The sequence below is a fragment of the Ranitomeya variabilis genome, chromosome 1, assembly GCF_051348905.1.
Source record: "Ranitomeya variabilis isolate aRanVar5 chromosome 1, aRanVar5.hap1, whole genome shotgun sequence".
Taxonomy (NCBI): Eukaryota; Metazoa; Chordata; class Amphibia; order Anura; family Dendrobatidae; genus Ranitomeya; species Ranitomeya variabilis.
The window spans coordinates 390,264,870-390,286,654 of NC_135232.1; the positions used below are offsets into that span (position 1 = coordinate 390,264,870).

The 21,785-nt window shown below is 42.9% G+C and overlaps 4 non-coding genes across 4 annotated transcripts; all 4 read left to right on the forward strand.

Annotated features, from left to right (window-relative positions):
- Window positions 1-16,804: 16,804 nt before the first annotated feature.
- On the forward strand, window positions 16,805-16,877 carry TRNAT-CGU (transfer RNA threonine (anticodon CGU)). Its single transcript has one exon. It is a non-coding gene; the product is annotated as a tRNA-Thr (tRNA).
- Window positions 16,878-17,409: 532 nt separating this feature from the next.
- TRNAT-UGU (transfer RNA threonine (anticodon UGU)) lies at window positions 17,410-17,482 on the forward strand. The gene has a single exon. It is a non-coding gene; the product is annotated as a tRNA-Thr (tRNA).
- A 3,132-nt stretch (window positions 17,483-20,614) lies between these two features.
- On the forward strand, window positions 20,615-20,687 carry TRNAT-CGU (transfer RNA threonine (anticodon CGU)). Its single transcript has one exon. It is a non-coding gene; the product is annotated as a tRNA-Thr (tRNA).
- Window positions 20,688-21,213: 526 nt separating this feature from the next.
- On the forward strand, window positions 21,214-21,286 carry TRNAT-UGU (transfer RNA threonine (anticodon UGU)). The gene has a single exon. It is a non-coding gene; the product is annotated as a tRNA-Thr (tRNA).
- Window positions 21,287-21,785: the final 499 nt, after the last annotated feature.

A 21,785-nucleotide genomic window follows, 5' to 3' on the forward strand; every position in this document is an offset into this window, starting at 1 on the left:
AGTCTTGACTCCTGGGTGTGCCACCTCTCTCCCTCTCATTCAGTGGGCCATAGAAAGCCTATTTATTTTTTTTTTAAATATTATTGGGTTTCTAAAGTCTCCCTGAAAAAACAAAAAATACATAAAAAAACAGTGGGAGAGTAATATTGCCCTTTCAGCTTGTGTGCCAGTCTTGACTCCTGGGTGTGCCACCTCTCTCCCTTTCATTCAGTGGGCCATAGAAAGCCTATTTATTTTTTCCGTGATTTGTGTTCTAAATTCTACCTCAACACAAAAACACTACATCAATCAGTGGGAGAAAAATATTGGCCTCAGTCAGGGCTTGTGTGCCACTGCTGTGTGTGCTATCTCTCATTCAGTGGGCTATAGCAAGCCTATTTTTTTTTTTTTTTTTTTTTTTTAATATTATTTGGTTTCTAAAGTCTCCCTGAAAAAAAAAAAAAACCTAAAAAAACAGTGGGAGAGTAATATTGCCCTTTCAGCTTGTGTGCCAGTCTTGACTCCTGGGTGTGCCACCTCTCTCCCTCTCATTCAGTGGGCCATAGAAAGCCTATTTATTTTTTTTTTTTAATATTATTTGGTTTCTAATTCTCCCTGAAAAAAAAAAAAAACCTAAAAAAACAGTGGGAGAATAATATTGCCCTTTCAGCTTGTGTGCCAGTCTTGACTCCTGGGTGTGCCACCTCTCTCCCTCTCATTCAGTGGGCCATAGAAAGCCTATTTATTTTTTTTTAAAAATATTATTGGGTTTCTAAAGTCTCCCTGAAAAAACAAAAAATACATAAAAAAACAGTGGGAGAGTAATATTGCCCTTTCAGCTTGTGTGCCAGTCTTGACTCCTGGGTGTGCCACCTCTCTCCCTTTCATTCAGTGGGCCATAGAAAGCCTATTTATTTTTTCCGTGATTTGTGTTCTAAATTCTACCTCAACACAAAAACACTACATCAATCAGTGGGAGAAAAATATTGGCCTCAGTCAGGGCTTGTGTGCCACTGCTGTGTGTGCTATCTCTCATTCAGTGGGCTATAGCAAGCCTATTTTTTTTTTTTTTTTTTTTTTTAATATTATTTGGTTTCTAAAGTCTCCCTGAAAAAAAAAAAAAAACCTAAAAAAACAGTGGGAGAGTAATATTGCCCTTTCAGCTTGTGTGCCAGTCTTGACTCCTGGGTGTGCCACCTCTCTCCCTCTCATTCAGTGGGCCATAGAAAGCCTATTTTTTTTTTTTTTTTAATATTATTTGGTTTCTAATTCTCCCTGAAAAAAAAAAAAAAAACCTAAAAAAACAGTGGGAGAATAATATTGCCCTTTCAGCTTGTGTGCCAGTCTTGACTCCTGGGTGTGCCACCTCTCTCCCTCTCATTCAGTGGGCCATAGAAAGCCTATTTATTTTTTTTTTTAAATATTATTGGGTTTCTAAAGTCTCCCTGAAAAAACAAAAAATACATAAAAAAACAGTGGGAGAGTAATATTGCCCTTTCAGCTTGTGTGCCAGTCTTGACTCCTGGGTGTGCCACCTCTCTCCCTTTCATTCAGTGGGCCATAGAAAGCCTATTTATTTTTTCCGTGATTTGTGTTCTAAATTCTACCTCAACACAAAAACACTACATCAATCAGTGGGAGAAAAATATTGGCCTCAGTCAGGGCTTGTGTGCCACTGCTGTGTGTGCTATCTCTCATTCAGTGGGCTATAGCAAGCCTATTTTTTTTTTTTTTTTTTTTTTTTTTAATATTATTTGGTTTCTAAAGTCTCCCTGAAAAAAAAAAAAAAACCTAAAAAAACAGTGGGAGAGTAATATTGCCCTTTCAGCTTGTGTGCCAGTCTTGACTCCTGGGTGTGCCACCTCTCTCCCTCTCATTCAGTGGGCCATAGAAAGCCTATTTATTTTTTTTTTTTAATATTATTTGGTTTCTAATTCTCCCTGAAAAAAAAAAAAAAAACCTAAAAAAACAGTGGGAGAATAATATTGCCCTTTCAGCTTGTGTGCCAGTCTTGACTCCTGGGTGTGCCACCTCTCTCCCTCTCATTCAGTGGGCCATAGAAAGCCTATTTATTTATTTTTTTAAATATTATTGGGTTTCTAAAGTCTCCCTGAAAAAACAAAAAATACATAAAAAAACAGTGGGAGAGTAATATTGCCCTTTCAGCTTGTGTGCCAGTCTTGACTCCTGGGTGTGCCACCTCTCTCCCTTTCATTCAGTGGGCCATAGAAAGCCTATTTATTTTTTCCGTGATTTGTGTTCTAAATTCTACCTCAACACAAAAACACTACATCAATCAGTGGGAGAAAAATATTGGCCTCAGTCAGGGCTTGTGTGCCACTGCTGTGTGTGCTATCTCTCATTCAGTGGGCTATAGCAAGCCTATTTTTTTTTTTTTTAATATTATTTGGTTTCTAAAGTCTCCCTGAAAAAAAAAAAAAACCTAAAAAAACAGTGGGAGAGTAATATTGCCCTTTCAGCTTGTGTGCCAGTCTTGACTCCTGGGTGTGCCACCTCTCTCCCTCTCATTCAGTGGGCCATAGAAAGCCTTTTTTTTTTTTGGTTTTTTTAATATTATTTGGTTTCTAAAGTCTCCCTGAAAAAAACAAAAAAAACATAAAAAACAGTGGGAGAGTAATATTGCCCTTTCAGCTTGTGCGCCAGTCTTGACTCCTGGTTGTGCCACCTCTCTCTCTCTAATTGTGGGCCATAGAAAGCCTTTTTTTTTTTTTTTTTTTAATATTATTTGGTTTCTAAAGTCTCCCTGAGAAAAAAAAATAAATAAATTAGGTGGGAGATTAATATTGACATTAGTGCTTGAGTGACAGTCCTGCGTGTGTGTCATCTCTGTGATTTTGTGCCACAGAAAACAGAGTGTGTAACATTGTGCCTGATTTTCCTTGTGGTCTCACCAACCTGTTAAGGGATATTGAAATCATACTGAAGTTATAGCTCACCGTGTAAGTTGTTTGACAGCAACAAATAAAGTTACTTTGGTTAAGATTTTAAAACAATGAGGAAGTCTGGTGCAAGAGGTCGTCGTGGGCGTTCATTGTCAGCTGGTAATGATGGTAGTGGTAGTGGAGCATCAGGTGGTCGTGGGGATAAAAATATTCCACCTAAGTCTGGAGCTGTGGAGCCAGTTTCGTCGTCAGGCTACACAAGGCCTCGAACGCTCTCTTTTCTGGGAGTAGGAAAACCGCTTTTAAAGGCGGAGCAGCAACAGCAAGTTTTGGCTTACATTGCAGACTCAGCCTCTAGCTCTTTTGCCTCCTCTTCCGAAACTGGTAAATGTAAAAGCAGCGCGTCGCTTGTGGATGTTCACGGTCAGGGACAAGTCGCTTCCTTGTCCTCCTCAGCAAAAACTACAACAAGAGAGAAGGATGCAGCAGGCGACACAACGGGTCACTCCATGGAGCTCTTTACACATACCGTCCCTGGCTTAGAAAGTGAAACATTTAACAGGCCATGCCCATTACAAGTATATTCTGACATGGAGTGCACTGATGCACAGCCACAGCCAGAGTACTATGCTGCTCCTTTGACTCAGACCACCACATTGCCCTCTCAGGGTACAGATCCACAATCAGACCCTGATGAGACTATGTTGCCCCGCCACGAACGCTATACCACCGACCGACACAGTGACACAGACGAAGTTGCACACGAGCTCGAAGAGGAGGTAATAGATGACCCAGTTATTGACCCCGATTGGCAGCCATTGGGGGAACAGGGTGCAGGCGGCAGTAGTTCAGAAGCGGAGGTGGAGGAGGGGCCGCAGCAGGCATCAACATCGCAACAGGTTCCATCTGCCGTGCCCGTATCTGGACCAAAACGCGTGTCAAAGCCAAAACCTGTTGGAGCACAGCGTTGCCATCCGGTTAAAGCTCAGTCTGCAATCCCTGAAAAGGGATCCGAGTCTAGGAAGAGTGCAGTCTGGCATTTTTTTAAACAACATCCAACTGATCAGCGCAAAGTCATCTGTCAAAAATGTTCAACTAGCTTAAGCAGAGGTCAGAATCTGAAAAGTCTAAATACTAGTTGCATGCATAGACACTTAACCACCATGCATTTTCAAGCCTGGACTAACTACCAAACGTCCCTCAAGGTTGTAGCACCCTCGGCCAATGAAGCTAGTCAGCAACGCAACATCCCTTCCGTCACTGTAAGGCCACCATTTTCCGCACCACCGGCAGTATCTGTGCAGGTTTCTTTGCCAGCCAAAAGCAGTCAGGGTCAGGGAATCACCAGTTTTGTAGGAGGAAATATTGCATCTAGGGCACCGGCGGAAACAATACCGTCTCCAACCGTCTCTCAGTCTGCCATGTACACCGGCACACCCGAAAGTTCCACGATCTCCAGCTCTCCAGTCCAGCTCACCCTACATGAGACTCTGGTTAGAAAAAGGAAGTACTTATCCTCGCATCCGCGTACACAGGGTTTTAACGCCCACATAGCTAGACTAATCTCGTTAGAGATGATGCCCTACCGGTTAGTTGAAAGCGAAGCTTTCAAAGCCCTGATGGAGTACGCTGAACCACGATACGAGCTACCCAGTCGACACTTTTTTTCCAGAAAAGCCATCCCAGCCCTGCACCAGCATGTTAAACAGCGCATCGTCCATGCACTCAGGCAATCTGTGAGTACAAAGGTGCACCTGACTACAGATGCATGGACCAGTAGGCATGGCCAGGGACGTTATGTGTCCATCACGGCACACTGGGTGAATGTGGTGGATGCAGGGTCCACAGGCGACATCAATTTAGGGACAGTTGTGCCTAGCCCACGGTCTAGGAAACAGTTGGCTGTAGGCGTTCGCACCCCCTCCTCCTCCTCCTCCTCGTCCTCCTGCAGAAGCTACAGCTCTTCCACAGAACGCAGTCTGCCAACCACTCCATCGGCAGATGACACTGTTGCACACCAGTTGTCCCATTATGGGCCAGCTACTGCCAAGCGTCAGCAGGCTGTATTGGCTATGAAGTGCTTGGGCGACAATAGACACACCGCGGAAGTTCTGTCCGAGTTCTTGCAACAAGAAACGCAGTCGTGGCTGGGCACAGTAGATCTTGAGGCAGGCAAGGTAGTGAGTGATAACGGAAGGAATTTCATGGCTGCCATCTCCCTTTCCCAACTGAAACACATTCCTTGCCTGGCTCACACCTTAAACCTGGTGGTGCAGTGCTTATTGAAAACTTATCCTGGGTTCTCCGACCTGCTCCTCAAAGTGCGTGCACTTTGCTCACATATCCGACGTTCGCCTGTACACGCCAGCCGTATGCAGACCTATCAGCGGTCTTTGAACCTTCCCCAGCATCGCCTAATCATAGACGTTGCAACAAGGTGGAACTCAACACTGCACATGCTTCAGAGACTGTGCGAACAGAGGCGTGCTGTTATTTATTTGTGGGAGGATACACGGGCAGGCAGTAGGATGGCAGACATGGAGTTGTCAGGTGTGCAGTGGTCTAAGATACAAGACATGTGTCAAGTCCTTCAGTGCTTTGAGGAATGCACATGGCTGGTTAGTGCAGACAACGCCGTAATAAGCATGAGCATCCCCCTAATGCGTCTGCTGATGCAAAGTTTGACGCACATAAAGGAGCAGGCGTCTGCACCAGAGGAAGAGGAAAGCCTTGATGACAGTCAGCCATTGTCTGGTCAGGGCAGTGTACAGGACGAGGTAGCGGGCGAAGAGGAGGTGGAGGACGAGGAGGATGATGGGGATGAGTATATTTTTAATGCCGAACCTTTCCCGGGGGCACAGGAATTTGGTTGCGTGTCACGGCCGGGTTCTGGTTTTTTGAGGGACACAAGTGACGTAGATTTGCCTGCAACTGCCCCTCAACCAATCACAACCGGAGATTTGACAACTGGAACTTTGGCCCACATGGCGGATTATGCCTTACGTATCCTAAAAAGGGACACACGCATTACGAAAATGATGAACGATGACGATTACTGGTTGGCCTGCCTCCTTGATCCACGCTATAAAGGCAAATTGCAAAATATTATGCCACATGAGAACTTGGAACTAATATTAGCAACCAAACAATCAACTCTTGTTGACCGTTTGCTTCAGGCATTCCCAGCACACAGCGCACGTGATCGTTCTCACACGAGCTCCAGGGGGCAGCAGACTAGGAGTGTTAGGGGTGCACACATCAGAAGTGGCGTTGGACAGAGGGGTTTTCTGACCAGGTTGTGGAGTGATTTTGCTATGACCGCAGACAGGACAGGTACTGCTGCATCAATTGAAAGTGACAGGAGACAACATTTGTCCAGTATGGTTACTAACTATTTTTCATCCCTTATCGATGTTCTCCCTCAACCGTCATTCCCATTTGATTACTGGGCCTCCAAATTAGACACCTGGCCAGAATTGGCAGAATATGCATTGCAGGAGCTTGCTTGCCCGGCAGCAAGTGTCCTATCAGAAAGAGTATTCAGTGCTGCAGGTTCAATATTAACCGAAAAAAGGACTCGTCTGGCTACCCAAAATGTTGACGATCTAACATTCATTAAAATGAACCACAACTGGATTTCGAAATCTTTTGCCCCACCTTGCCCGGCCGACACCTAGCTTTCCTATGAAAAGCTCTTGCCTGTGAATTACTTTTCTAATGTCTAATTTGCTGCAGCTGATTGTACAGCATACGACATGTTTACACCTCCCTAAATGGCAAAACTCCCCACACGGGGCCGTGGTATCGCGACTTGGCGCAAGCACCCGTGAGACTGCTGTTTGTCTGAAGAGGTGGGTGTGCTCGCTTTTGGTTGACGGCATTGCTACTGGGTCCCTCATAGTACAATGTAGTGTCTCTGGCGGTGGTGGTGCGCACCCAACGTCAGACACACCGTTGTAACATGAGGGGCCCTGGGGCGGTCCCGCCGGCCTCAAGAGAGTTCCCCCCTACCCCAGCTCAAAATGTGCTCTACCATGTGCAAAATTATGTCGCACAGCTCCACCAATCTTTAGTCTATTCGCTGACATCATTCAATGTCTGGCACTGACAATACAAATTTGTAGACATCTATGATGCAACTTAAAGTAGTCTGTGTCTGTGTCCTATATTGGCACCATTAAATAGTTACTGCCAAATTACTATGTCAGAAACTCAGTAGATGAGCCCACCCCTGTACCTAAGTATGCCACCTTTTTTTTTTGTTTTGGTTGTTTTGCGAGACATTAACATCTATTTATATTTTGGGAGTACTGGGACAGACACTCCTTGCACTACTCCTCCACTCACCACCAAGCTGCCTGTGTATCCATGTAACCGCTGTAAAACTGCCATGAGCCTATTGTTTGTTATTTTAGGCCTTTGATAACCTGTCTGCGGCCCCTACTTGCAATACTCCTCCACTGACCACCAAGCTGCCTGCCCGTGTATCCATGTAACCGCTGTAAAACTGCCATGAGCCTATTGTTTGTTATTTTAGGCCTTTGATAGCCTGTCTGCGGTCCCTACTTTAAATACTCCTCCACTGACCACCAAGCTGCCTGCCCGTGTATCCATGTAACCGCTGTGAAACTGCCATGAGCCTATTGTTTGTTATGTTAGGCCTTTGATAGCCTGTCTGCGGTCCCTACTTTAAATACTCCTCCACTGACCAGACCACTGCTGCCCGTGTACCCCTGGAACCAATTATAAAGTGCCTACAGCCAGCCCATTTTCTTATGTTAGGCCTTTGAAGCCTGTCTGCGGTCCCTACTTTAAATACTCCTCCACTGACCACCAAGCTGCCTGCCCGTGTATCCATGTAACCGCTGTAAAACTGCCATGAGCCTATTGTTTGTTATTTTAGGCCTTTGATAGCCTGTCTGCGGTCCCTACTTTAAATACTCCTCCACTGACCACCAAGCTGCCTGCCCGTGTATCCATGTAACCGCTGTGAAACTGCCATGAGCCTATTGTTTGTTATGTTAGGCCTTTGATAGCCTGTCTGCGGTCCCTACTTTAAATACTCCTCCACTGACCAGACCACTGCTGCCCGTGTACCCCTGGAACCAATTATAAAGTGCCTACAGCCAGCCCATTTTCTTATGTTAGGCCTTTGAAGCCTGTCTGCGGTCCCTACTTTAAATACTCCTCCACTGACCACCAAGCTGCCTGCCCGTGTATCCATGTAACCGCTGTAAAACTGCCATGAGCCTATTGTTTGTTATTTTAGGCCTTTGATAGCCTGTCTGCGGTCCCTACTTTAAATACTCCTCCACTGACCACCAAGCTGCCTGCCCGTGTATCCATGTAACCGCTGTGAAACTGCCATGAACCTATTGTTTGTTATGTTAGGCCTTTGATAGCCTGTCTGCGGTCCCTACTTTAAATACTCCTCCACTGACCAGACCACTGCTGCCCGTGTACCCCTGGAACCAATTATAAAGTGCCTACAGCCAGCCCATTTTCTTATGTTAGGCCTTTGAAGCCTGTCTGCGGTCCCTACTTTAAATACTCCTCCACTGACCACCAAGCTGCCTGCCCGTGTATCCATGTAACCGCTGTAAAACTGCCATGAGCCTATTGTTTGTTATTTTAGGCCTTTGATAGCCTGTCTGCGGTCCCTACTTTAAATACTCCTCCACTGACCACCAAGCTGCCTGCCCGTGTATCCATGTAACCGCTGTGAAACTGCCATGAGCCTATTGTTTGTTATGTTAGGCCTTTGATAGCCTGTCTGCGGTCCCTACTTTAAATACTCCTCCACTGACCAGACCACTGCTGCCCGTGTACCCCTGGAACCAATTATAAAGTGCCTACAGCCAGCCCATTTTCTTATGTTAGGCCTTTGAAGCCTGTCTGCGGTCCCTACTTTAAATACTCCTCCACTGACCAGACCACTGCTGCCCGTGTACCCCTGGAACCAATTATAAAGTGCCTACAGCCAGCCCATTTTCTTATGTTAGGCCTTTGAAGCCTGTCTGCGGTCCCTACTTTAAATACTCCTCCACTGACCACCAAGCTGCCTGCCCGTGTATCCATGTAACCGCTGTAAAACTGCCATGAGCCTATTGTTTGTTATTTTAGGCCTTTGATAGCCTGTCTGCGGCCCCTACTTGCAATACTCCTCCACTGACCACAATGCTGCCTGGAGTGCCTGCCTGTGTATCCATGTAACCGATGTAAAACTGCCATGACTGCCTACTGTTTGTTATTTTAGGCCTTTGATAGCCTGTCTGCAGCCCCTACTTGCAATACTCCTCCACTGACCACACCAATGCTGCCCGTGTACCCCTGGAACCTATTTAAAAGTTCATAGAGCCTAGTTATATATTTTATTTACTATTAATAAGGCCATGATGGACTACGCTGTACCACGCTACAAGCTAACCAGTCGACACTTCTTTTGCGAGAAAAGCCATCCCAACCCTCCACCAGCATGTAGAAGACCGCATTGTCCATGCACTCTGGCAATCTGTGAGTACAAAGGTGCACCTGACAACAGACGCATGGACCTGTAGGCATGGCCACGGAAGATTACGTGTCCATTACGGCGCAATGGGTTAATGTGGTGGATGCATGGTCCACAGGGGACAGCCTACTAAGTCTGTCTGCAGTCCCTAATTCAAATTGTCCTCCACTGTCTAAATCGGAACTTCCACCTTCTGGCTTTCGGCCTATAGTATCAGAAATTAAACTGCATTTGGCCTTCAACTTTGGTTAGGGCCTACTAACGGCTTCTGCCCCTCCCTGGTGTTGCCCTCAACTAAATAAAGCTGAGCTTCAACCTTCTGCTCCAAATTACCATTTTGAAAAATGCAATAGGCTTTTCAGGCCTACTAAAGGTGTCTGTCTGTGTGCCCCTGCCTGGTGTTGTCCTCAACTAAATAAAGCTGAGCTTCAACCTTCCGGCTCTCATTAAGTGGTTTTAAAAAAAAAAAATGGTGGTTAGGGCCTACTAACGGCTTCTGCCCCTCCCTGGTGTTGCCCTCAACTAAATAAAGCTGAGCTTCAACCTTCTGCTCCAAATTACCATTTTGAAAAATGCAATAGGCTTTTCAGGCCTACTAAAGGTGTCTGTCTGTGTGCCCCTCCCTGGTGTTGTCCTCAACTAAATAAAGCTGAGCTTCAACCTTCCGGCTCTCATTATGTGGTTTTAAAAAAAAAAAATGGTGGTTAGGGCCTACTAACGGCTTCTGCCCCTCCCTGGTGTTGTCCTCAACTAAATAAAGCTGAGCTTCAACCTTCCGGCTCTCATTAAGTGGTTTTAAAAAAAAAAAATGGTGGTTAGGGCCTACTAACGGCTTCTGCCCCTCCCTGGTGTTGTCCTCAACTAAATAAAGCTGAGCTTCAACCTTCCGGCTCTCATTAAGTGGTTTTAAAAAAAAAAATGGTGGTTAGGGCCTACTAACGGCTTCTGCCCCTCCCTGGTGTTGCCCTCAACTAAATAAAGCTGAGCTTCAACCTTCTGCTCCAAATTACCATTTTGAAAAATGCAATAGGCTTTTCAGGCCTACTAAAGGTGTCTGTCTGTGTGCCCCTCCCTGGTGTTGTCCTCAACTAAATAAAGCTGAGCTTCAACCTTCCGGCTCTCATTATGTGGTTTTAAAAAAAAAAATGGTGGTTAGGGCCTACTAACGGCTTCTGCCCCTCCCTGGTGTTGCCCTCAACTAAATAAAGCTGAGCTTCAACCTTCTGCTCCAAATTACCATTTTGAAAAATGCAATAGGCTTTTCCGGCCTACTAAAGGTGTCTGTCTGTGTGCCCCTCCCTGGTGTTGTCCTCAACTAAATAAAGCTGAGCTTCAACCTTCCGGCTCTCATTATGTGGTTTTAAAAAAAAAAATGGTGGTTAGGGCCTACTAACGGCTTCTGCCCCTCCCTGGTGTTGTCCTCAACTAAATAAAGCTGAGCTTCAACCTTCCGGCTCTCATTAAGTGGTTTTAAAAAAAAAAAATGGTGGTTAGGGCCTACTAACGGCTTCTGCCCCTCCCTGGTGTTGTCCTCAACTAAATAAAGCTGAGCTTCAACCTTCCGGCTCTCATTAAGTGGTTTTAAAAAAAAAAATGGTGGTTAGGGCCTACTAACGGCTTCTGCCCCTCCCTGGTGTTGCCCTCAACTAAATAAAGCTGAGCTTCAACCTTCTGCTCCAAATTACCATTTTGAAAAATGCAATAGGCTTTTCAGGCCTACTAAAGGTGTCTGTCTGTGTGCCCCTCCCTGGTGTTGTCCTCAACTAAATAAAGCTGAGCTTCAACCTTCCGGCTCTCATTATGTGGTTTTAAAAAAAAAAATGGTGGTTAGGGCCTACTAACGGCTTCTGCCCCTCCCTGGTGTTGCCCTCAACTAAATAAAGCTGAGCTTCAACCTTCTGCTCCAAATTACCATTTTGAAAAATGCAATAGGCTTTTCCGGCCTACTAAAGGTGTCTGTCTGTGTGCCCCTCCCTGGTGTTGTCCTCAACTAAATAAAGCTGAGCTTCAACCTTCCGGCTCTCATTATGTGGTTTTAAAAAAAAAAATGGTGGTTAGGGCCTACTAACGGCTTCTGCCCCTCCCTGGTGTTGTCCTCAACTAAATAAAGCTGAGCTTCAACCTTCCGGCTCTCATTAAGTGGTTTTAAAAAAAAAAAATGGTGGTTAGGGCCTACTAACGGCTTCTGCCCCTCCCTGGTGTTGTCCTCAACTAAATAAAGCTGAGCTTCAACCTTCCGGCTCTCATTAAGTGGTTTTAAAAAAAAAAATGGTGGTTAGGGCCTACTAACGGCTTCTGCCCCTCCCTGGTGTTGCCCTCAACTAAATAAAGCTGAGCTTCAACCTTCTGCTCCAAATTACCATTTTGAAAAATGCAATAGGCTTTTCAGGCCTACTAAAGGTGTCTGTCTGTGTGCCCCTCCCTGGTGTTGTCCTCAACTAAATAAAGCTGAGCTTCAACCTTCCGGCTCTCATTATGTGGTTTTTAAAAAAAAAATGGTGGTTAGGGCCTACTAACGGCTTCTGCCCCTCCCTGGTGTTGCCCTCAACTAAATAAAGCTGAGCTTCAACCTTCTGCTCCAAATTACCATTTTGAAAAATGCAATAGGCTTTTCCGGCCTACTAAAGGTGTCTGTCTGTGTGCCCCTCCCTGGTGTTGTCCTCAACTAAATAAAGCTGAGCTTCAACCTTCCGGCTCTCATTATGTGGTTTTAAAAAAAAAAATGGTGGTTAGGGCCTACTAACGGCTTCTGCCCCTCCCTGGTGTTGCCCTCAACTAAATAAAGCTGAGCTTCAACCTTCTGCTCCAAATTACCATTTTGAAAAATGCAATAGGCTTTTCCGGCCTACTAAAGGTGTCTGTCTGTGTGCCCCTCCCTGGTGTTGTCCTCAACTAAATAAAGCTGAGCTTCAACCTTCCGGCTCTCATTATGTGGTTTTAAAAAAAAAAATGGTGGTTAGGGCCTACTAACGGCTTCTGCCCCTCCCTGGTGTTGTCCTCAACTAAATAAAGCTGAGCTTCAACCTTCCGGCTCTCATTAAGTGGTTTTAAAAAAAAAAAATGGTGGTTAGGGCCTACTAACGGCTTCTGCCCCTCCCTGGTGTTGTCCTCAACTAAATAAAGCTGAGCTTCAACCTTCCGGCTCTCATTAAGTGGTTTTAAAAAAAAAAATGGTGGTTAGGGCCTACTAACGGCTTCTGCCCCTCCCTGGTGTTGCCCTCAACTAAATAAAGCTGAGCTTCAACCTTCTGCTCCAAATTACCATTTTGAAAAATGCAATAGGCTTTTCAGGCCTACTAAAGGTGTCTGTCTGTGTGCCCCTCCCTGGTGTTGTCCTCAACTAAATAAAGCTGAGCTTCAACCTTCCGGCTCTCATTATGTGGTTTTAAAAAAAAAAATGGTGGTTAGGGCCTACTAACGGCTTCTGCCCCTCCCTGGTGTTGCCCTCAACTAAATAAAGCTGAGCTTCAACCTTCTGCTCCAAATTACCATTTTGAAAAATGCAATAGGCTTTTCAGGCCTACTAAAGGTGTCTGTCTGTGTGCCCCTCCCTGGTGTTGTCCTCAACTAAATAAAGCTGAGCTTCAACCTTCCGGCTCTCATTATGTGGTTTTAAAAAAAAAAATGGTGGTTAGGGCCTACTAACGGCTTCTGCCCCTCCCTGGTGTTGCCCTCAACTAAATAAAGCTGAGCTTCAACCTTCTGCTCCAAATTACCATTTTGAAAAATGCAATAGGCTTTTCAGGCCTACTAAAGGTGTCTGTCTGTGTGCCCCTCCCTGGTGTTGTCCTCAACTAAATAAAGCTGAGCTTCAACCTTCCGGCTCTCATTATGTGGTTTTAAAAAAAAAAATGGTGGTTAGGGCCTACTAACGGCTTCTGCCCCTCCCTGGTGTTGTCCTCAACTAAATAAAGCTGAGCTTCAACCTTCCGGCTCTCATTATGTGGTTTTAAAAAAAAAAATGGTGGTTAGGGCCTACTAACGGCTTCTGCCCCTCCCTGGTGTTGCCCTCAACTAAATAAAGCTGAGCTTCAACCTTCTGCTCCAAATTACCATTTTGAAAAATGCAATAGGCTTTTCAGGCCTACTAAAGGTGTCTGTCTGTGTGCCCCTCCCTGGTGTTGTCCTCAACTAAATAAAGCTGAGCTTCAACCTTCCGGCTCTCATTATGTGGTTTTAAAAAAAAAAATGGTGGTTAGGGCCTACTAACGGCTTCTGCCCCTCCCTGGTGTTGTCCTCAACTAAATAAAGCTGAGCTTCAACCTTCCGGCTCTCATTATGTGGTTTTAAAAAAAAAAATGGTGGTTAGGGCCTACTAACGGCTTCTGCCCCTCCCTGGTGTTGCCCTCAACTAAATAAAGCTGAGCTTCAACCTTCTGCTCCAAATTACCATTTTGAAAAATGCAATAGGCTTTTCAGGCCTACTAAAGGTGTCTGTCTGTGTGCCCCTCCCTGGTGTTGTCCTCAACTAAATAAAGCTGAGCTTCAACCTTCCGGCTCTCATTATGTGGTTTTAAAAAAAAAAATGGTGGTTAGGGCCTACTAACGGCTTCTGCCCCTCCCTGGTGTTGCCCTCAACTAAATAAAGCTGAGCTTCAACCTTCTGCTCCAAATTACCATTTTGAAAAATGCAATAGGCTTTTCAGGCCTACTAAAGGTGTCTGTCTGTGTGCCCCTCCCTGGTGTTGTCCTCAACTAAATAAAGCTGAGCTTCAACCTTCCGGCTCTCATTATGTGGTTTTAAAAAAAAAAATGTTGGTTAGGGCCTACTAACGGCTTCTGCCCCTCCCTGGTGTTGTCCTCAACTAAATAAAGCTGAGCTTCAACCTTCCGGCTCTCATTATGTGGTTTTAAAAAAAAAAATGGTGGTTAGGGCCTACTAACGGCTTCTGCCCCTCCCTGGTGTTGCCCTCAACTAAATAAAGCTGAGCTTCAACCTTCTGCTCCAAATTACCATTTTGAAAAATGCAATAGGCTTTTCAGGCCTACTAAAGGTGTCTGTCTGTGTGCCCCTCCCTGGTGTTGTCCTCAACTAAATAAAGCTGAGCTTCAACCTTCCGGCTCTCATTATGTGGTTTTAAAAAAAAAAATGGTGGTTAGGGCCTACTAACGGCTTCTGCCCCTCCCTGGTGTTGTCCTCAACTAAATAAAGCTGAGCTTCAACCTTCCGGCTCTCATTATGTGGTTTTAAAAAAAAAAATGGTGGTTAGGGCCTACTAACGGCTTCTGCCCCTCCCTGGTGTTGTCCTCAACTAAATAAAGCTGAGCTTCAACCTTCCGGCTCTCATTAAGTGGTTTTAAAAAAAAAAAATGGTGGTTAGGGCCTACTAACGGCTTCTGCCCCTCCCTGGTGTTGTCCTCAACTAAATAAAGCTGAGCTTCAACCTTCCGGCTCTCATTAAGTGGTTTTAAAAAAAAAATGGTGGTTAGGGCCTACTAACGGCTTCTGCCCCTCCCTGGTGTTGCCCTCAACTAAATAAAGCTGAGCTTCAACCTTCTGCTCCAAATTACCATTTTGAAAAATGCAATAGGCTTTTCCGGCCTACTAAAGGTGTCTGTCTGTGTGCCCCTGCCTGGTGTTGCCCTCAACTAAATAAAGCTGAGCTTCAACCTTCTGCTCCAAATTACCATTTTAAAAAATGCAATAGGCTTTTCCGGCCTACTAAAGGTGTCTGCCCCTCCCTGGTGTTGTCCTCAACTGAACAAAGCTGAGCTTCCACATTCTGGCTTTCGCCCTATACTATCAGATATTAAACTGCATTTGGCCTACTAGTGTGGTTAGGCCCTTGAAACAGTGTCTGCTGCTCTTGGGTTTGCTACTCCACTGAACAAAGCAATGCCGCCTGTTTAGTCCTGTTACCAATTTTGAACTGCATGTAGCCTACTTTATTCTTTGGCCCTATATCTGTTTCCTCCTCATCCTGCCCATTGCCCAGCCACTGCTAAATGAGTCTGCTGGTACATTGACCTAGACCACTACATTCCCCTTGTACTCTACACAGCCAGAATCTGTCCCTGCTGAAAGTAAGGTTCCCCTTCCCGCATGTTATACCACCTTACACAGGGACAAAGAGGAAGGTGCAGATGAAAGTGCAGGTTCCTTCATCAGGTGGGGGGGCATACTCGTTGGCGACGTCACTGGCACAGGGCCCCTCAGAGTACGCAAAAGTGTCGCTGCTGGTGGGAGGCGCCCCCGCCATGCAAACACACCGCCGTACTTTGAGGGGCCCTGTGCCAGTGGCAATGCGAACGAGTGGGCCCCCCCCCTGCTTGCTCAGGATCACAGCACTTGCAACTTTTAAATACTTACCTTTCCCTGCAACACCGCCGTGACGTAGTCCGCATTTCCTGGGCCCACGAAAAACTTGAGCCAGCCCTACTCCCCCCACAACTTTCCCCCAATTCCCTATGCCCAACTATTATTATACAGTTAATTAAGATTGGCAAGCTTCAGAAACAAGAATGGATGTTTTTGGCATTAAAATGGGCACTGTAGGTGTTTTCCTGGCCTCCACTCACTGCCGACTATGCTTCCCCATTGACTTGCATTGGGTTTCGTGTTTCGGTCGATCCCCGACTTTTAGCGATAATCGGCCGACTGCACTCGACTCGACTCTGGACAAAATCGGGTTTCCCAAAACCCTACTCGATCTTAAAAAAATGAAAGTCGCTCAACCCTAGTAGATACTGTAAATCAAAAGGCTGCAAAGAAAAAGCTTTAGAAAAAAACTCTTCAAAAACACTTCAAGAACTCTCAAAAAGTGCTTTAGGAACCACTTTATAAAGCTAAACCTCCTTTAAAAGCTCCCCAATGAAAGGGTGTTTTTGCTTTAAAAAGTCTTCTTTTTTGAATGCCTCAATAAAACTCCATCTGCATATATCCTAATACAGACACAAAAAAATTCAGACATCATTCTTAAATTTGGCATAATTGAAAATGTAAATGAAAATCATGGCCAGAGATCTAATGCTATGTGGAGACAAAGACTTTAGAGCAGATTTGCTTTAAAATTTGCTTTCGTAAAAAGTTTCCACTTGAAAAACTCATCTTTTTTGAATGGCTCCATAAAACTCCATTTGCACATAGATTAATACTGACATGAAAAAAGTTTATGAAATCATTCTTAAATTTGGTACAATTGAAAATATAAATAAATCATCGTGCTTCTCTTTACATTTTTTACCATGCCTTACCTTACAATCATTGCTTGTATGGGTTGTAAGTTTTCATATGCATTTCAAGTTGATGTTTTTCCCATGTCAATGTCAAATTGGTACCTAAAGAAAAATCTTTGTACAGTTTCTTTGCATTTCTCCCATGTAGCATAGTAAATGATCCTTAGGAGTTACTGAGCATATGCATACCTCTAACAGGCTAATCCCTACATCGCTTTAGAAATTGTTCCTTTTCAATGGCTTCATAGCTCAGAGGTTAGAGCACTGGTCTCGTAAACCAGGGGTCGTGAGTTCGACTCTCACTGAAGCCTTAAAAACTCTTTGTCTCTCATATGAAAATTGCTTATCTGTTTGGTCAGTGGTACAAAGTTGGTGCGATTCAATATTGATGTTGATCCTTTTCAAAAGTTCTGGATAAGACCTTGATCATATATGACATTCGGGTAACGTGTGTCAAAGTCCTTTCTTATGCCACCTCTATCAGAGCTTTAGGAGTCTAATGACCCTTCTTCATCAATTCTTGATGTGTGATTTTGTAATATAAAGAATTACATATTTTATTAAAGCAAGCAGTAGAATTCTTTTCTTTGCCAATCCATCTGATTTCATTTTTTTGCACATCAGATTGCCAATAAACAGGTAGTCAGTTATAGAACTGAAGCTTTAGAATGTTTGCAAGTCATGCTTTTGCGTTGCAAGAGCAGTTGTTGGTTTGTTGGTGATGGGACATTACGTTAAGAGTGTGATTTCAAACTAGAAATGAAAGGACTTGTGTTGGTAATGCACCTGAATGGCTATTGCACTGTTCGAAATAGAGATCAAAAGATGTGTCAAAGTTTCGCTGGCTTCATAGCTCAGTGGTTAGAGCACTGGTCTTGTAAACCAGGGGTCGTGAGTTCAATTCTCACTGGAGCCTTTGTGTTATTTTGAAACTGAATAGTTTAATTCTTGAGCTTATCTTTAACCCCTTAATGACAGCCAATACGTCTTTTAACTGACCTGCGATATAAGAGAATAGTCTCCCCATACAGGTGACAATCCAGCAGCTGTCGGCTGTACACTATAGCTGACAACTTGCGGTATCAGCCAAGATCAGTGTTTGCACCGTCCAAATCTGTTTAACCCCTTAGATGCTGCTGTCAATAGTGACTACATCATTATAAATGGTTAAAAGAGTGTAAGGGCTTCCTCTTTATCCAAATTGGTGCCCTCGGATCATGATTTTGTGGTCCTGATGTTTGCCATGGCAATTCATGACCAAATAGCGGCCTTAGAGTCTGACTGCTGTAGTAATCTGTTCAGAAGTTAGAGACATTTAGGTGGTAAAAATACACATTTTCATTTCTGTCATGTCACTTTGCATTAATTCCTGTAAAGCACCTGAAGGGTTAACAAACTACCTGACAGCAGTTTTCAATATGTCAGGGGGTGCTGTTTTTAAAATGGTATCACGTTTGGGGGGTTTCCAATATAAAGGACCCCTAAAGTCACTTTAGACATGGATAAGTCCTTAAAAAAAGAAATTTTGTAAATTTCCTTGAAAATATGAAAAATTGATGCTACATTTTTAAAACTCCTAAAATGCTAACAAAATAAAATAACATTTTACAAATGGTGCTGATGTAAAGCCGACATGTGGGAAATGTTATTTATTAATGGTTTCCTGTGGTATGACTATCTGGATTAAAGGGATAATCATTCAAATTTAGAAAAGTGCAAATTTTTTAACAGTTTTCTAACATTTTTGATACTTTTTATAAATAAACACAAAACATATTGACCTAAATTTACCATTATCATAAAGTATAATGTGTCATGAAAAAACAGTCTCAAAATCACTGGGATTTGTTGAAGCGTTGCAGAGTTATTACCACATAAAGTGACACTGGTCAGATTTCAAAAATTTGGCTCCGTCACTAAGGGGTTAAAAATACCTGCTTAGTTGAAGGTTTATTATACTGAGAAAAAAATGTTCAGACATAATAATTACATTACTTGGAGAGTTTTCATCCATTTCAGGTTTGCAAAAAAACGTGGTAGCAAGTAAAAAAAATACTTGTTGCTTCTGTGAAGCGGATCCTGAGGAAAACTACTCCAAACTAGGCACATTCAAATCAAAAATCTGCAAAAAAGGCTTTAAGAATGAAAATCTCATTGCAAACTCTGCAAAAAATCCCCAGGAAACACATCATGAACATAAAAACTCTTCCCAAAAGTACCTAATAAAGTGGTGTTTTCCTAAGTGGGTTCTGCTTGCAAAACTCATTGTTTTTAAATGCCTTAATAAAATTCCATCTGCAAATAACCTAAAGATTCACACTGAGGTTTTTTCAGGAAATTTTGATCAAAACTTTTCCAAACACCACTAGGAGTTCAAAAAACACAAGTTTTGTTTGAAGTGTTGGACTGCGCACACACTCAGTTTTTTAATGAATTTTTGGAACAGGAACAGGTATGTGCATATGACGGCTTTTAAACTCAGGAGAACTTGATGAGTTTTTCACGCAGAAGACTTTTCAAGAAATTTAGGACATTTCTTCCCCTGAATCGTCTTTTGTATCATTTTTTGGGTTGTTTCCTGGACAATTTTGAGATGGCTTTTTTCGGAAGGTTTTCCCATGGTTTCGGTGAAGTCTTTTTTTCTGGTCGCATTTTTCACTCCATTGAAAAAATAAGAAACAGTTAGCTCTTTTAAGCAAAATCAATGGCAAAACACTCAAAAAAAAGTCTTTTTGAAGTCCAGGCATGTATTGAGCTTTTCCACTGATTTGTACTGTAAAATACACAGCATGTTCCTGGTGGAAAACGCTAATAGAATGGACATGTGACTTCTTTTAACCGCTTGGCGTTTTTAGAAACCTGAAGTGGTCAAAAGACAATCAAAAACCTCAACATAGACAGAGCAAGTCAGTTTTACATAGAATTGCTTATGTTCATTCTTTTGAGCAATGTTTGATAGTGTTTTCAAATGATTCCAATGGCGGAAGCTGCCTGAAAAAAGACATCATGTGCACATAGCCACCTAGTTGAAACTGAGTGGAAACTCTACAAATGCTCCTGCAAATCTCATAGCTCCTCAAAAATTTGGAGTTTCTGCCCAGATTCTGCTCTGAAAACTCAGCTAAAAACCTCTGTGTGCACATAGTCTTGTAGAGTTTCTGCCCTGAAAATACAGGAAAAATATAACTTAGTGTGAACACACACTCATAGCTATTTTGAGTGATTTATTCCACTTCAGGGTTTGAAAAATGCCAGGTGAAAATAATAGGGGATATTGCATCTTTGAAGCAGATCCTGATGGAATTTGCTCTAAAGTAGATACTGTAAATCAAAAGGCTGCAAAGAAAAAGCTTTAGAAAAAAACTCTTCAAAAACACTTCAAGAACTCTCAAAAAGTGCTTTATGAACCACTTTATAAAGCTAAACCTCCTTTAAAAGCTCCCCAATGAAAGGGTGTTTTTGCTTTAAAAAGTCTTCTTTTTTGAATGCCTCAATAAAACTCCATCTGCATATATCCTAATACAGACACAAAAAAATTCAGACATCATTCTTAAATTTGGCATAATTGAAAATGTAAATGAAAATCATGGCCAGAGATCTAATGCTATGTGGAGACAAAGACTTTAGAGCAGATTTGCTTTAAAATTTGCTTTCGTAAAAAGTTTCCACTTGAAAAACTCATCTTTTTTGAATGGCTCCATAAAACTCCATTTGCACATAGATTAATACTGACATGAAAAAAGTTTATGAAATCATTCTTAAATTTGGTACAATTGAAAATATAAATAAATCATCGTGCTTCTCTTTACATTTTTTACCATGCCTTACCTTACAATCATTGCTTGTATGGGTTGTAAGTTTTCATATGCATTTCAAGTTGATGTTTTTCCCATGTCAATGTCAAATTGGTACCTAAAGAAAAATCTTTGTACAGTTTCTTTGCATTTCTCCCATGTAGCATAGTAAATGATCCTTAGGAGTTACTGAGCATATGCATACCTCTAACAGGCTAATCCCTACATCGCTTTAGAAATTGTTCCTTTTCAATGGCTTCATAGCTCAGAGGTTAGAGCACTGGTCTCGTAAACCAGGGGTCGTGAGTTCGACTCTCACTGAAGCCTTAAAAACTCTGTCTCTCATATGAAAATTGCTTATCTGTTTGGTCAGTGGTACAAAGTTGGTGCCATTCAATATTGATGTTGATCCTTTTCAAAAGTTCTGGATAAGACCTTGATCATATATGACATTCGGGTAACGTGTGTCAAAGTCCTTTCTTATGCCACCTCTATCAGAGCTTTAGGAGTCTAATGACCCTTCTTCATCAATTCTTGATGTGTGATTTTGTAATATAAAGAATTACATATTTTATTAAAGCAAGCAGTAGAATTCTTTTCTTTGCCAATCCATCTGATTTCATTTTTTTGCACATCAGATTGCCAACAGGTAGTCAGTTATAGAACTGAAGCTTTAGAATGTTTGCAAGTCATGCTTTTGCGTTGCAAGAGCAGTTGTTGGTTTGTTGGTGATGGGACATTACGTTAAGAGTGTGATTTCAAACTAGAAATGAAAGGACTTGTGTTGGTAATGCACCTGAATGGCTATTGCACTGTTCGAAATAGAGATCAAAAGATGTGTCAAAGTTTCGCTGGCTTCATAGCTCAGTGGTTAGAGCACTGGTCTTGTAAACCAGGGGTCGTGAGTTCAATTCTCACTGGAGCCTTTGTGTTATTTTGAAACTGAATAGTTTAATTCTTGAGCTTATCTTTAAAAATACCTGCTTAGTTGAAGGTTTATTATACTGAGAAAAAAATGTTCAGACATAATAATTACATTACTTGGAGAGTTTTCATCCATTTCAGGTTTGCAAAAAAACGTGGTAGCAAGTAAAAAAAATACTTGTTGCTTCTGTGAAGCGGATCCTGAGGAAAACTACTCCAAACTAGGCACATTCAAATCAAAAATCTGCAAAAAAGGCTTTAAGAATGAAAATCTCATTGCAAACTCTGCAAAAAATCCCCAGGAAACACATCATGAACATAAAAACTCTTCCCAAAAGTACCTAATAAAGTGGTGTTTTCCTAAGTGGGTTCTGCTTGCAAAACTCATTGTTTTTAAATGCCTTAATAAAATTCCATCTGCAAATAACCTAAAGATTCACACTGAGGTTTTTTCAGGAAATTTTGATCAAAACTTTTCCAAACACCACTAGGAGTTCAAAA